Source organism: Peromyscus maniculatus, chromosome 16, assembly GCF_049852395.1.
Source record: "Peromyscus maniculatus bairdii isolate BWxNUB_F1_BW_parent chromosome 16, HU_Pman_BW_mat_3.1, whole genome shotgun sequence".
NCBI lineage: Eukaryota > Metazoa > Chordata > Mammalia > Rodentia > Cricetidae > Peromyscus > Peromyscus maniculatus.
In genome coordinates this window covers 33,448,831-33,465,628 of record NC_134867.1, presented here as the reverse complement: position 1 = coordinate 33,465,628, position 16,798 = coordinate 33,448,831, and the positions used below count along the sequence as shown (strand labels likewise).

General features: G+C 42.5%; 1 protein-coding gene across 3 annotated transcripts in view; it reads left to right on the top strand.

Moving 5' to 3' along the window:
* Positions 1-16,798, top strand: part of Arhgap18 (Rho GTPase activating protein 18) — a 219,310-nt gene that overhangs the window by 117,618 nt on the left and 84,894 nt on the right. The window contains exon 1 of one of the 3 annotated variants that reach the window (XM_042262169.2): positions 2,242-2,325. The exons of the other annotated variants lie outside the window; for them this stretch is intronic. The gene's annotated coding sequence lies outside the window, so the exon portion shown is untranslated. Of the gene's footprint in view, positions 1-2,241; positions 2,326-16,798 lie in introns of those variants that run through there. 3 annotated transcript variants of the gene reach the window in all.

The window sequence follows — 16,798 nt, the reverse complement described above, 5'->3', positions numbered from 1 at the left end:
CCTGCTATTGCTCCAAGAAGCAGGTTACAAGAGAAAAGGGTGGTACCCCAACCAAAAAGATCCAATGCTTGCTCTTGCCAAATAAACCCCTCTGCCTGCCAAATCTCCTTTGCAGATTCCTCAATGTGAGGTTTTCCCGTGCATTCTTAGCCTGTTTTTTTTTTTTTTTTCTTTTTTTCAAAGGAAGATGGGCCTAAGTAGGGAGGACTGCGTTGGAGAATAAGGTAGTATCGTTGGTTAATTGTTCTTTGGACTCACCCAAGCATCAGTGGGTTGGGTTGTCAAAGTTCACAAAGGGAAAATAACGATCAATAAAAGAGTATTTATTGCCCATCTTTATGACCCTGGCGATAAGGGTGAAGAGTAATGTGTTTTCTCTGCCCTAATGCCATCTCTCCTAATGGATGGTACTTGGTCATGCCATTTCCTCCCAGGGAGTCAGCATCAAAGAGCTTTGGCATGGATACAAACCACCTGGGTGTTCCTGGGAGCCTTACCCAAGTTGTCTGCTCTGCCAGCTACACAATGGATAATGGTTCAGGGCTGGACCCTGAGGCTGAGGCAAGAAATGATGCAGCAGATCTGATGTAGGATTTTAGTCTGAATTGTTACCTTCATCTCTTAAAAAAAAATCTATTATCAGAGGCAAGACCAGTTGTATTTACCATTTACGTACCTTGGACACAAGGGTAATCAAAATGTATTTGCCTTGTTTTCCCTAAAGTGAGCTCTGAAGCTGTGCATATGAGCAGACTAGTGACCTCTAGGGTCATTTTGGCTCTAATCTCCACCATAACTTGATGCCCTTTCTGAGAACTGGTGCCAGAACCCGTTACCCCATAGAGATGAAGAGTGTGGGTCTGGGGCCCCTTGACTTGGGTTGTAGTCTTTCCTAGTGAAGGGGCGTTATTTCTCCAAATTTCCATTTCTCATCTGTAAAATACAGGCCCAAATGCGAACCACCTCTTAGTATTATTGTAGCCACCATCCTTGGCACATTACCAAGCACCCCTTTTCTGAGGACAGAGCAACTGAGGGTGGAAATAACAAAAGCTGAATTAATTAACATTTACATTTCAGATGCAGAATGAGAGAAGGCTTCCCCCCCCCCCGCCCCCGCTTTCCCAGAAGATTTTCAGTCATTAAATTTCTCATTAATAACAGAGATGTGTTGGAATTAAAAGCTGTGAGACTTAAGCATGTGCTTGCTTACACATTCCATCCAGCCTAGTGTGCCTCTCTGTGTGCGATCCATTTATTCGTCCTTTGAGGTAGGGTCTGACTACGGAGCCCAGATAGGTTGCAAACTCACTATCTGAAGAAGTGTTGGGGTGACAGGAGTCATGCCTGGCTCCATAACTGAATAGTTCCAGTTCACTAAGGGGCAGAGCCTCGTGAATCTTACATCCAGATGTTAATGAGTAGGTTAGCTATATATATGGCCAGGAAGTCTCATACCGTGATGTGGAAAGTAGGCATGCACGTGGAGATTTGATGTCACTTAAAGGAGACCATTTGAAAGCAACTTTGCTAGATGGAGAAGTGTTTACCACACGGAAGAGACTTGTGGTTTTCATGGGCTAATGGGAAGGACCTCTGCGCGGGAAGAGCAAAACCATCTCTCCAGATCCACACTGGACATTATTTAAGGCAAGAGGCTGAAAGGACAAATTGCTTCCACTTCAGAAGGAGAGTGTGGGAGCACACTGGGTATTTGTTCCAAAGGGCTCAGAAGTAGGCATCGTGCCCTGATGGGCCTTTCACACTGGGGGCTGCTGTCGCTGCTGAAAGAGCAGCCTGTCCCTGTCTGCTCATTTTCATCTTCTGTCATATCTGTATTCATGTGCGCCAGTCCCCACATAAAAGAGCACAGCTTGCTATTCCTGTCTTTGCTTCTGTGACCTGCAGTAAAGCCATTAAAAGTATATTTTAAGGCTTTTACATGGAATAGTAATTTATGCATGGTGGGTTTTTTTTTTTTATTTATTTAAATCATTTGGCCTCCAGCAAGAAGCAGTAGTCAGAGGCTCTAATGCCTCAGGGAGCAGCAGCTAGCAGCTTGCAGGGGCCTTGGAAGGGCTGGGTTTCAAGGGCATTCATTGCACACCGTGTATATATGTGTGTGTGTGTGTGTGTGTGTGTGTGTGTGTGTGTGTGTGTGTGTGTGTGTGTATGTGTGTGTATGTGTGTGTGTCTTGGCAACACCAAGCAACTATAACAGTGTCACCCGGGAAACAGGATCTAGACAACTGCTTGGTGGACTTGAAACCTGCTTCAAACAGCCATTGCCTTCTGAAGAGGACTTCAGGAACCTTCTTTAGGCCGGTGAGCTGGTAGTCTGAGGAGTTTGGGGTGGTCCAAGAGTGGAGAATGTGGCAGCTGCTGCGTACATTCTCCATGTTAGTCTCAAAGGAGTGTTTGGAGTAGAATTGAATCCCACCTTGCAGGAACTTGGAGCACAGATAGTCACAGCCGGGAAAAGAGAATATTTTGTTCCCAAGGTTCTCATTATCCAGCTGATGGGACCCTGGTATATAGAGTGGTGAGGGCCTGCTTGAGGCCAGGCAGTACCTGGAGAAGCTAGCCTGAAGTCTAGACCTCTGACTGTCTACCTTCTTTGGCAATGGTCCTTTAAAAATTGTCTCATTTAAAGGAAAACAGCACTATATATTAACAAAATCAGTCGGGTGGGGTGGATTAGTAGACAAAATATTCAATGTCATACATAAATGTATACTTTTACCGAAGAACCATTCTTATTAACTTTATATTGATCATCTTGAATTTGTTTTTATTGTCTAGTACCCTTGAATATTAAATAAGTTTAACTTAATCATATGTGAGGGTGTTTGTTCTGTTATTTTTGTGGTATTAGACATTGAGCCCATGGCCTCCTACATGCTAAGGGAGCACTCCAGCAGTGATGAGCCCATGGCCTCCTACATGCTAAGGGAGCACTCCAGCAGTGATGAGTCCATGGCCTCCTACATGCTAAGGGAGCACTCCAGCAGTGATGAGTCCATGGCCTCCTACATGCTAAGGGAGCACTCCAGCAGTGATGAGCCCATGGCCTCCTGCATGCTAAGGGAGCACTCCAGCAGTGATGAGCCCATGGCCTCCTACATGCTAAGGGAGCACTCCAGCACTGAGCTACACTCCCCGCTACCCAACCTTCCTGCCCTCCCTTTTTAACTCAAAAGTTGCCCAGATTGCCCTTGAAATTTACTCTCTAGTGCAAGCCAAACTCAGACATGCAATCCTCCTGCCCCAGCCTTCTGAGTAGCAGTCATCACAGGCCTTTGGGACCATGACTGGCTAGTAGAAGCTCTTTGTAGCTTTAATGTGGATTCATTCCTCTTTTCCTTGCTTTTCTTCTTGTTTGTATTTATTTAGTGTACTTAGCAAGTGAGCTGCTATTTAACTTGATGATGTTTTATTTCCATTCCACACATGCAGCCTCTTCCACACCGTGCAGATTCTTTTATCCTGTATAAGTTTGTTTTCTGTGGGTAAGCTTTTCTTTTTTCAGTCCCATAGTTTTAACTCTCATGTATATGTTAATGATTCTAAAATTATCCTCTAGCCAATAACTCTTTCCTGAGCTCCCTTTACAAACGCCTGGAGCAATTGTTCTTGGTTGCTGGGACTCGGGAGTTACCTGAGGATGCTGAGTTGCAGACTGAGATTGAGCAAGTGTGAGGTGAAGTCTGAGATCCTACTTTCCTGGCAACCTTATGCCTGGTGCAGCTGGGTGGTAGTGATGAAGGGAACTTCCCTCTCTGGAGGTTCATTAATTCAGCTGAAATGATCAACAATGGACTGAGGAACTGAAGAAAAGGCTTGATGACCTATTTATGTACACAGGGCACTGTAGGAAAGTGAGCACCAACAGCCTGAAGAGATTTTTTTTTTTTTGGTTTTTTTTGAGACAGGGTTTCTCTGTGTAGCTTTGCGCCTTTCCTGGGACTCACTTGGTAGCCCAGGCTGGTCTCGAACTCACAGAGATCCGCCTGGCTCTGCCTCCCGAGTCCTGGGATTAAAGGCATGCGCCACCACCGCCCGGCAGCCTGAAGAGATTTAAAAGCTCATCAGCATCTAGCGTGGTGGCTCATGCTTATAATCTCTTTGTTTTGAGTTGGAGACCGTTCAGTTACATGGCAAACATGCACCTCAGAACAAAACAAACAAGAAATATTAAAAAGACTAAACTACCACAACAACAAAAAACAGCTTCATGTGTACCGTACCTAGGCTAGAGGGAGATGGGGTTGTTTATAGACATTTTATAATGGGTAAGAATGACTTGGCAGGCAGGTGAATAGGCCTAATATAAAAAGACAGTAGTTTGGGGGAGAAGTCACTCGATGTGTTAGGCGCTTTTCTTGTTGCCGTGATCAAACCCTTGACAAGAAGCAACTTCCTGGAGAAAGGGCTTCTTTTGGCTCTCAGTTTCAGGGCGTGCAGTCCACCATGGCAGGGGAGGTACAGTGGCTAGAGCAGGAAGGGGTTGGTCACCATACATTTGTAGTTGTGGAGCAGAGCGGGAGAGAAAATAGGGAATGTGGCCAACTTAAGAAGCTTCAGTGCACACCCCTGGTGACTTACCTGCAGGCCTGCCCCCAGCTGGGGCCCAAGTATTCAAACACAAGTGCCATTTCCCCTTCAAAGCCCAACACCTGTGCTCAGGATGTGGTTTTCCGTTCTGGTGTCTTCCTGCAGGTTGCTAATCGTTGAATTCTTCTCCAGGAACTGACTTTGAAGTGAGTAGTAGGACTTCAGAGAAAAGTTCCCATTGTGCTTCAGGAAGGAAAGGGGTGAGGGATGGAAGGGACGACAGGAGATCCAAGCGAATGTGGTTCTCCTTTAATTTAAAACATTCACTGCACCAAAACGCTTGACCTGGAAACATGATTTGGATAGCAAATGTTCTGAGCAAGTCTCCAATCTAGACTGAGGTCATGATATTCTCTATCAAAACTTACCTGGCAGTGGGAGATATGGCTTTAGATGGCCAATTGTGCAGCCTATGGAATTTCCTTACTTCTACTCAGGGAAGGCCAGTATGGTGACTGATATCACAGTAAAGAATCTCAGCATGAGCCAGCATGAGCCAGCATGAGCCAACATGAAGCAAGGAGTTAGTGTTCCTTAAGGAAAGTATGGGGCTTGGATTTAAACATAGTAGAGATGGTGTTGTGTTGTTAGATGTGTGGTGGATACTAGTAATTTTGCAAGGCTTAGGACGTGCTTCTCTAGAATGTCTCCAAACTCTGTGTGTGTGTGTGTGTGTGTGTGTGTGTGTGTGTGTGTGTTGACACCTGTGTGCCACAGCAGGCATATAGAGGTAAGGGCCAATTTACAACTTGCCAAGGTCAAGGACAATTCTATTAGAATTTAAAAGAAAAAAAAAAAAACTCGGGGCAGGCAAGCTATAATTAAACCTCAGTGTCTGCTCAGAGGAAGAGAGTGGAAGAGGAAAGACAAAAGGCTGTGATAGCGTGGTGGATAAGCAGCCACATCGTAAGGAAGACTACTTTAAAGAAAAAGTTAGGAGGTCCAAAATGTCAGGGAAACCCAAAGTATTAAGGACATCATGCTTAGAAAAGAGATAGAAGAGGACATTTCAGAAAGCAGACAGATACACAATGCTGCATAATATGACCCAGTCGCTACGCTGCTAGCGACAGGGATGCTGGGAAGGAAAAGTCCACTACTGTGTCACTAAGGGGCCAATTATTCTACCCATCTCTTTAGTGTGGCTTAAGGTGAGCCTGTGTCTAGAGACAGTCCCTTGGCCAAGTGATTGAACACACCCAACTGGAATGTTAGGTTCCCACACCAGCCAGAGATTGTATTCTCTTGACCAAAAGGAGATATTTTTCTGCTCTAACCTTATCACCTTTTGCCTTATTCTCTTGAGACAAAAGCTTACCTGTGGGCTAGGCTATGCTGGCTGGCCATCAGGTTTCCAGGACCCACTGATCTATTTCCCCCAGAATGCTTGTTTTGGTTGTAGATATGAGTGGCTATGTCTGCCTGTTTTTTTTTTTTTTTTTTTTTTTTTTTTTTCCCCACAGCTTCTGGAGACTCCAACTCAGTGGTTCTCAACCTGTATGTCATCACTCTTTGGGGGGGGGTGTGTGTCCAGTGACCCTTTCACAGGGGTCACCTAGGACCATAAGAAAACAGATATTTACATTGTGATGCACAGCAGTAGCAAAGTTACAGTTATGAAGTAGCAAGGAAAATAATTTTATGGCGGGGGGGGGGGGGGGTGTCACCACAACATGAAGAACTGTATTAAAGGGTCGCAGCTCCAACTCACATCCTTGTGCCTGCGGAGCAAGCGCTTTTTTTTACCCACTGAGCCACCTCCCCAGCTCCCAGTGGAGTCCTTAACAAGTGTCCCTACTAGAATGAGTGACTCCTGTGGTCTGTTTCCATAGCAGCCACTGCTTAGCATATTGTGTTGGAGTTGTACATGTCTTGCTTACTGAATGTTTGGCCTGTTTTTATCTAAAACGTATCTTCATTTCATTGTTTAAGGTAATAGAGAGCAAAGCAGGTTTTCAGTACATCTTGACTCAATAGACAACCAGACGTTCTGTGGACAATGGGCATCATATGTTGGAAGTAGAAGGAAATCTAGCAGTTGTGTGCATTGGGCTGCCTGGGGAGAACAGTTTACTGCCTCTCTCTCTCTGTCTCTCTGTCTCTCTCTGTGTCTCTGTCTCTGTCTCTCTGTGTAGCTGCTGTTGTCAGTATGGGAGTTACCAGCCATCTATGATGACTGAACATGAGAAATGTGTTGTTCAAACTGGGCTGAAAATTACAAAAGAAATTTCAAGGTCTGAGAATGAAGTAAAGGAGCTGGATGTAGTCCAAGCACTTGGGAGGCAGAGCCAGGCAGATCTCTGAGTTCGAGGCCAGCCTGGTCTACAGAGAGAGTTCCAGGACAGGCTCCAAAACTACATAGAGAAACCCTGTCTTGAAAAACAAACAAGCAAACAAACAAAAAAGAATGAAGTAAGGGATTTTGTTAATTTGCTTATTAATGATATGTTGCAATGATAGCATTTGGGGTGTATTGAGTTTAACTATATTGGCATTTAACATGGATTTTACCTACTTACTTTTTTTTTTTAAATTGCAGCAACTAGAAAATTTTAAATTTCTTTTGTGCTTCTGTTTATTTCGCTGGCCCTGGTTTCTAACATAATTTTTCCTTTACTCAGAACACATTCAGAACTTTTCCTACCACTCTAGTTGCTTTCTAAGATTTGGTTGAGCATTTACTTCTTAGCTGTTTGCAATCTTAGGAGTTAATAAATGACACAAAACAAATGCTAAGATACCACCTGTGAGCCTAGTTCTTCAGGTTAGATCTTGGAGATGATTTTTCTTATCACTGTATGTTAGAAGTTGTTGTTACTTATAAACGTGAAACTTGATGCGTGTCTTTATACTATGACCTACAAAATGATAGAAATCAGAAAATGAAACTGGAATGACACATCTAGGAAGCTGAGGCAGGGGGATAAAGAATTCAAGGGCAGCCTAGGCTGCACAGTGAAACTCTGTCTACAAATAAAAACTAAGTAGAAAATGAGAAATGTTATTTAAATTTAAAACTTCATTTGTGTGTGTGTGTGTGTGTGTGTGTGTGTGTGTGTGTGTGTGTATAATAGGCAGGTGTATGTGTGCCTACACTTGGGTTTGCGGAGGCTGAAGGAGGACTTTCATTGTCTTCTCCTATTACTTTTAACCTTATTGCTTTGAGACAGGATCTCCCATTGAACTTGTATCCTAACTATTTTGGCTAGCCTGCCTGGCCAGCAAGCTCCTAGACTCCACCTGGCTCTGCCCTCCAATGCTGGGTTTCAGACATATGAGGTCATGCCTGGTTTATTTATATGAATGCTGTGGATTTGAACTCAGGTCCTCATGATTGTAGAGCAAGTGCTCTAACCCACTAAGGCATTTATTTAGCCTGAGAAATTTTAATGTAAGGTTACCAGTCCATATTGTCTACACAGCATCTTGCTTATTCAAAATTGCAAGGCCTGGGATTTTATCCTGGATATTTTCTGCTTCATTGCTTTTTCAGTATTTAAAACTTAAAAATTTTACAACTTTAGATCTCTCTCTCTCTCTCAAACATACAGTGTCTAAGGCAGTTTTTTCTTTAAATTTCTATAGTCATGTAGTCCTTTTCTAGTGTATCCTAAAATATGTCTCCAAACAGCAAACCAATTAAAATGAAGCTGATGAGGTTGAGGGTTGGGATTGGTGGAGACCTAGAGATACCTTCCTCTGCTACATGGTCTTTAAAAGAGAGGGGGTGGGGGGAGGCGACCTAGTGGGCTGAATTAAGGTATGATGGTGAACGGCAGTGTTGACAGTGTAGAGTGGATACCACGTTTAGAACTGGATGTGACTTGAGGTACTGTCCTTGCATTTGTAGGATGAATGTATCTGTCAGGCCGACACACACACACACACACACACACACACACACACACACACACACACACAAAACCAAACCAAAACAACAACAAAAAAAAAAACCCCACCACAGTAGAGCTGGAAACAGGCCAAGTTTTTTTTATCTCCCAGTAGAATCTTCTTTCACAAACTACCCTGTGATAATAAACATAAAAAATAGACTGTCTTGGGCTATTAGTATGGGCTAAGAAAGAGGAGGACACTTCAGGTGTGAGAATGCACCAGAGATAAGATGTGGGTGCAACCACTGTGATTCATGGAGCAGTCGCCCCAAGTGAGAATTAGGCGGATGTTCAGGAGGTAGCTTAATAAATTTCTCTTCTCTCCGGTACACTCCATCGCTTACTGCAATGCACTGATTAGGGTTTAAAATGGCCCAATGAATTATGCAAAAACTGCATCTGCAGAAGGGGCTGTCTTGCAGCCTAATGCAGCACAGATGGAAAGACCCTCTTTTAATCATTGTTCCCACAGTACTTGGAAGCGTTTTGAGGAATAAGCACTCAGAAGTAGAAGTGAATGGCCTTCACCAGTAAATGAGTTCCTTCTGCAGGGAGGAACCGAGAGGTATTTGTGATGCAGATGGCTGCTCTGGGTTTGAATGTGCATCCTTATCATTTGAGATTTATAGAAGCAAAATGGAAATACTTGCTTTTAAGATGGTTCCACTAGAGAAATTACTTCTGCCCGCCTGGCCCAACATGCATTATTATTATTATTTTCAAAAATGGTGACAATGAACGTTTAAATGCCAATTCACTCCAATCAAGAAAACATGCAAATTACCTCTCTCTCTCTGATCCTTAGTTACTACTGAAGAGATGGAATTAGTTAGCATGCCCTCACTTTTATTAGCATAATATTAATGCAAATGATCAGGAAGGGCTTTTCTTGAAAAAGAAGGAGCCATGGAAAGCAATTAATAACAGTGCTTATTTCTTCAGAAAGGAAGCAAAAAAAACATTGATGGTTAGACCTTTAACTCTGTTATCTGTGCCAAAGACCTACTCCTTGGACCTAAACAGGTACCTGCTTCTAAAATCAATATCAGTTTAGCTCTTCCTCTCACAGAAGAGCAGACAGTGCACAGAAGCATTTCAGAACAAAAATGGTCTGTTGTCACCTCCCCTCAGTCCTTTCGGGGCCCATAACCCTGGGTGACCGTCTCCATTGGGGGGCTGCTTCAGGAGGATGGAGCATTCAAGGCCAGCTGGGCTGCCTCGCCAGTCCCTGTCTCAGCAGCACAAGCAGCAGCAGCAGCAGCAGCAGCAGCAGCAGCAGCAAATCCCAAACCGTCGCATAGGTTCTGGGAGGAAAAATCTAAAGTGATACTTATCGGCCAACTCCAGATGCCTTAAGGACTGGGTTCAAGGGGTGCCAGCAGCGGGACTACTATGAAAAGGACACTAATTCCTTATTTGCTCAGCGGAAATGGCCTTAAACTAAAGGGAAGTAAAGTTGAATTAAATAACAGGAAGGCATCCTTGGCCGTGGAGAGTTTTATAAAATTAGAACAAGGTATAGGAAGAGGCTGGGATTTCCTTCTTACCTCCCTACAATGCTACCATTTTTTTTTTTTCCTACTTTCTGGCATCTCATCCTTGTTTGTCCAGCCACAATACCTAGTGTCCCCACAGTCAGCCAGACCACACGCCGCAGCCCCTCCCCCACCGTGCCCTGCATTGTTCTTTTCCTGACCTCTTTGAACAATGCAGACTCTGGTCAGAGGTGACATCCAGGGCCTCTTTGGACTTTGGACATCAACATGGATTAGCACCTTGCAACTCACACGGAGCCAGTGTTTGCTGAATGAATGTCTAAATCACTGACTGCAAGTCTGTTGATTATTAGCAAGCAAGGGCCCCAGCTCTGGAGTATCACTGTACAAAAATGTTCAAGTGTTGCCACCATTAAATCTCAGTGATCTTTGTCATATTCATTACTTACAGAGGAAATATATGGGACAGGAATTTAGCTCAGTAGAGAGCATGTACTTAGCATACACAAGATCAGTGGTTCTCAACCTTCCTAATGCTGCAACCCTTTAATACAGTTCCTGGTGTTTGTTGTGGTGATTCCCCCCCCCCAGCCATAAAATTATTTCATTGCTACTTCATAGCTGTAATTGTGCTACTGTAATGAATTGTAATGCAAGTATATGATATGCGGGAGATCTGACAGGCAGCCCCAAAGGGGTCCAGACCCACAGGTTGAGAACTGCTACTCTAGATTTAATCCCCAGCAAACACCCACACTCACATACGCACATAACATACATAAGCACAAAATAAATATTAATTTCACTTTAAATCATAATTATAATTATTTTTAAAATTGAGCTTAAATGCAGCATTCAAATTAATATTTATAAAGGAGCAGTAATGAATAAATGTAGTCATTGTTTACTGAAACTGTATTGATGAAGTGATTAGATTAAAAAATTATCTTTCCTAGGCTGGGGAGATAGGTGAGTGAACAGAGTGCTTTCCACACAAGCTTGAGGACTTGGGTACAACCCCCCAAAACCCAAATAAATAGGCTGGGTTTGGTGGCATATGCGTGTAATCCCAGTATGGAGGAGGCAGAGCTTGGCGGATCTCCCAGGCTTGCTGTCAAGCTAGTCCAGGTTCTACCTATCTGGTGAGTCCCAGGCCAATGAGAGACCGCATCTCAAAAACCAAGATGGGTGGCTCCTGGGGAATGACATCAAATGTGAAACTCTGGCTTCCACACTTGTGTCTTCTTGTATGTACACCTGTGTACCCATGTCAACATCCCCCTCCACACACACACAAACACATACACAGACATTCCTGTGTTAGGTGAGTTTGCATATGCAAGTATGTTTAAGGACTTGATTGAAAAAAAAAGGTGAAAAAGGTAAGGAGGAGGACATGACTGCTTCTAGGTATGGTGGAGGAGCTGGTTTATTGTGGGTATGAGGCAGATCTTAGCCAGAGGCATCCAGAAGGATCTAGACTGAACATGATCCTGAGCTGGGCCATATGAAGAGAGGGAAGAAGGAGAGAGTGGAGACCAGGGGAGGGGCCAGGTGGCCAAAAGGCGAAAAAGGGCTGGTGTCGCCAAAATGGCTGAATTTATATAGGAAAGAACAGCTGGGGGAAGGGCAGCCCAGCCACTGGGCTGGAGAGTTTAGGGTAGTGGTGGTGGTGGGGGGGTGAGTTATGCCTGCCAGAAGGATCCTGTAGCCTGTAGGGACTAATGGATGCTGGAAGAACCTGATGGCTAAGGTCTGCTTTGATATGTTAAATGGGCACCTCAACTTTTTATCCCAGGTTTGAGAACAGGGCTAACAACATTTTTCATATGAAAGTCAGGCCTTTTACTTTACAGAGCTGCTTCAGCAAACAACTAGATTCATTGATGAGCCTGCACTCAGACATGAGATTGAAACAACCAAACCAAACAAAAAAAACCCCCCGAAAGACATCTAAGTATTGGATCCATACCTTAGCACAATGGTTCTTGACCTGTGGGTCACAATCCCTTTGGAGTCCAATGACCCTTTCACCGGAGTCCCTTATCAGATATCCAGCATATCAGATATTTACATTACGATTTATAGCAGTAGCAAAATTATAATTGTGAAGTTACAATGAAATAATTTTTGGTTGGGCGTCACCACAACATGAGGAACTGTATTAAAGGGTCCCAGCATTAGGAAGGTTGAGAATTGTAGTTGGAATTTTCTTTGGGCTACCAACCAGCTCCCAAATAAAGACACGGAGACTTATTATTAATTATGAATGCTCGGCCTTAGTTTAAGCTTCTCCCACTACCTTTTTTTTTTTTTTTAAGCTTCATTTAACTTTTTCCCTTCATCTACATTTTGCTTTAGGTTTTTTTTTTAAACCTTTCTTTCATTCTGTATGTCCTACTTTTCTGCTTCTTCCATGTCTGTCTAGCTGACGGCTGGCATCTCCTTTTCTTTCTTCTCTGAGCCTAATTTCCTTCTCCTACTTACTCTCCCTGCCCAGAAGTCCCACCTATACCTCCTCCCTCACTATTGACCGGCCAGCTTTTCATTAGATCAGTCAGGTGCCTTAGGCAGGCAAGGTAAAGAGAGCAACACATCTTTACATAATTAAACAGACGAAACACTTCTTCACATAGTTAATCAGATATTCCACAACATAAACACAACACATCTTTATATAGTTAAACAAATGTGACACATCTTTGCATAGTTAAACAAATATTCCACAATGGAGAACCATTGTTTTAGCATATCAGACAACAGCTTAGACCTTTTTGTAGACATTACCTTGGCAACCTAGCAAAGGAAGTTCTTTCTTTGATGCCATCATTTCCAATGGCCTCTATGCATGGTTTCCTCTGTGTGGATGTTGCCTTGTGTTCTAATGGGCACCCTGTACTCTTTTGAAACCTGTTCAGTCTATTCTGGTCCTTAGAGACTCTGCTCTCTGTTTAATAGCATCCTGATTAATGTCTTATGCAGTGATGGTTTTCTGCGACAACAGATTTTTCTTCTATGTATTTCTTGGTGAACTTGGGATGTAGATGAAACATGAGTCCTAGGAACCTTAGCCAGTGTCAAATTGGGGCCTGGAAGCTTTGTCTTAGAGTTGGCATTTTGTGAAAAAAGAATATATATATATATATATATATATATAACACCAACCTGTATTGTTTTCTTTGTAGAAATTTAGCAAGAAGGGAATCTGGGCCTGGAGCAATTATAGAGAATAGATGAATACAGAACACTGGAGAGGGAAATCCCTGAGTGGGAAATTCTGTCCTAATCCCAAGCCACAGTTCATTTAATGGATTTTTTTTTTAAAATACAGCTTAAGGCAGTAACTCAAATGCCAACTTTAAAAATCAAAACATTCCAAAAAATCCATTACAGAGATACACTAATTGGGTACTTGCATACTGAGAAATGGTGGTAGAAAAATATTACAAATTCTTGTTTCCCATAGTTAAATTATCATGTTTAATAAGAACAGAAGGCTTTTTATATAGTGAAAACACTGTAATTCTTCATTATATAGCCCTTTATTGTGCCAAATGTGCTCTCTCTCTCCTTCTCTTTCTCTCCCTCCCCCTCGTTCCCTCTCCTCCGCCCCCCTGCCCCATTCAGCTACAGGAGTCCAGATCTCACGTAACCCACGGTTTCAGAAGTGGTGTGCTAGATGGCACAGCATGCTACTGGCCAGGAGTAACATCAGTCGTGCTAGAGATTTCTGTTTCATCTACCTTTAGCATTTCCTCTTCTCCCACCTAGTCATTTAGGTCTCCCTGCTAGAGGTCCCCCTTGCCCTGCTAGAGATAGATATCCCTGAGTACCTTCTAAATGCAGTTTACTGTCTCTTACTGAAAAAATGCTTGTTTTTCTTTTTCTAGTCATTTTATTATTATTTATTATTATTGAGTGGCAAAGTAAGGCTTCACTCCCTCATGTCTTCGCTGTAGTTTTCAGTTAGAAAGTGAACTTCATTTCCTGTGCTGGTGTTTTTATCCTTCATAGACCTTTTGGGCTGCCTGTCCTCTCGTCTATTGGATCAGCTCAGGATCCAAAGCGTGCTAAGAAAAATGGATTTAGCCAGTATTATGAAATCGAACCTTCTAGATGGAGGTAGCCTTCAAATAAAAGGGTCTATTGAACAGTTAGAGATTCTAGCCTGAGAAAAGGGCCAGGTCCCGGGGTAAGATGGTTTACCTTCAAGTAACAAGGCTTTGAAGCAGGTGAAAAATAAAATGTTCACTGGACCTAAAGCTGGGAGTATTTGTATAAGGAAAATTTAGAGACAAAAAGTATAAGTTGGCTTTTTGAACCTACATTGTCTAGAGGTGTGAGGGACTGGATAAGGAAATGGGGAAGCCTTGGGGTAAGAAGACCATTCATAAGCAGCTGTACCCACTGCTTCTGGGTTGGCTGAAGTTGCAAGCAGAATGTGGTGGTACATGGAATACCTGGCACCCAATGGACTTGTATAAGGGTTTTAACATGGATTCACACATGTGTAAGGCTCTTGTTTTCAGCTATAGCTGTTCTTTCCCAATCACTCCTCCTTTCCATTCTCTAGGTTTGTGATGAAATGTAGGGCATCTGAATTTTTTTTTTTTTTATTATCAATCTCTGTTTAAAAGGAAAAATTGTCTTGATGTAGTCACAACATGTACTTTGTGACTGACTGCTGAGCACACTTTGAAGGAAATATAGGTGGATTGTTTTTAAGGTTGTCTACTTATTTTAAGCTGGAAGTTATTTCTTCACCCTCTATTTCGAAGCAGAGCTGACGTTGGCGCTTGATAAACACACTTACTGTCCTTCTGTGTCTTAAGGATCTTTGAAGGTCATTTGGAACTCCCAATAAAATTATGGTTTGCAGCCGACAGAATGCAGCCTGTTTTCTTTCTCATGTGGCATTTGCCACAGGGTTGCTGATGTTCCAAACTGTCCAGTTTGACCACTGGACAACATTACTCTGTATACACTTTTCCTTTTTTATAGTCTAATACCAGAGGTTCTCAACCTTTCTAATTCTGCGACCCTTTAATACAGTTCCTCTTGTTGTGGTGACCCCCCCTCTCCAACAACCATAAAATTATCTTCATTGCTGCCTCATAACTATAATTTTGCTGCTGTTATGGGTTATAGGATACATATCAGATAGGCAGGATATTTGATATGTGACACCTGGTGAAAGTTGTTTGACACCCCCCCTCCCTACCTCTAAGCGGATCAGGACCCACAAGTTGAGAACCACTGGTCTAACACAAATATGGATATCCTTTTATATTTAGTGTTTTCTTCCAGTGTTTGTCTGGCTACTGGAAGCTAGGTTTTATACCGTTGTAGCTTTCCTAAGGTACAGGATGACTTCTCTACTTTATTGGAATAATTAGGAAGAAGTAAGAAGGGTGGCTATTAACTTTCTCTTGTCCAGAACATGCCTACCTATTTAATTATTATCAGGAGATTTTTGCTTTTTTAAAATTGAACTTATTTATATATTCTTTTTGTTTGTTTGTTTGGCTTTTCAAGTCAGGGTTTTTCTGTGTAGCCTTGACTGTCCTGGAACTCACACTGTAGACCAGGGTGGCCTCAAACTCACAGAATTCTGCCACTTCTGCCTGCCTCTGCCTCCGGAGTGTTGGGATTAAAGTTGTCCACTACCACTACCCAGCTGTATTCATGTTTTAAAAGAGCATATGACAGTTGATGTTAGTATGCACATGAACGTCCTCCTGAAGGACAAGACATTGCCCATAATTTAGCATTATTGTCATTAGTACTATTTTAATATTACATTTTAAAATATTATTTGAAATTTTGTGTTGTCAACACATATTTTGTTAGTATTTATTTAAGATGTTGTAAGTCAATAGCAACTTTTGTTTTTATAAATTTGTGAGATTAAGAGCATTATATTTGAGGCCTGGAGTATAAATGATGAGGGCTGGCCTAGGCTAACATGCAAGAAGCTAGAGTTTGATACCTGGTAGAAAGTGGGGGTGGGTGGGTGGGGGTGGGGGTGAAAGAGAGAGGGAGGGAGAAAGAGAGGAAAATATGAATAAGAATGAGTATGAGGCTATGAACGAGGACATGAAAGACTATAGATCTGTTGTCACTCAGCACACAGAAATTTCTGGCCAAAATCCAATGTATATTTTCTAGATCTCAGATCGTGAAGTTAACTAATAAGGCTTATGTTTGTTTGTTTGTTTTGTTTTGTGTTCTTTTTTTTTTTTTTAAGGCAAGCTCCCATATGCCTCAGACTGACTTCAAACTCAATAGATAGCAGAGGGTGATCTTGGACTCCTGATCCTGCTCTTCTTGAATGTTGGATTGTAAGCAGGCACCACCAGTCATGACTGATTTTATGCAATGTTGAAGACCAAACCCAAGGCTTTGTGTGTTCTCAGCAAGTGGTCTATCAACCGAACTGCATCCTCTGCTCCCTGTTGCTAAGTCTTGAGGGGATTTTTCACCTTGATGTTCATTTATGATATTCATTGATGTTTGTATTCATCTCTGTCTAAGAGGTGTTGGCAAGTGGAACTTGGAGATTTTTTTTCTTTTTTCTTTTTTCTTTCTTCTTCTTCTTTTTTTTTTTTTTTTTTTTTGTTTTGTTTTGTTTTGTTTTGTTTTGGTTTTTGGTTTTTGGTTTTTCCTGACAGGGTATCTCCATGTAGCTTTGTGCCTTTCCTGGAACTCACTCTGTAGCCCAGGCTGGCCTTGAACTCAGAGAGATCCACCTGCCTCTGCCTGCCGAGTGCTGGGATTAAAGGCATGCGCCACCAC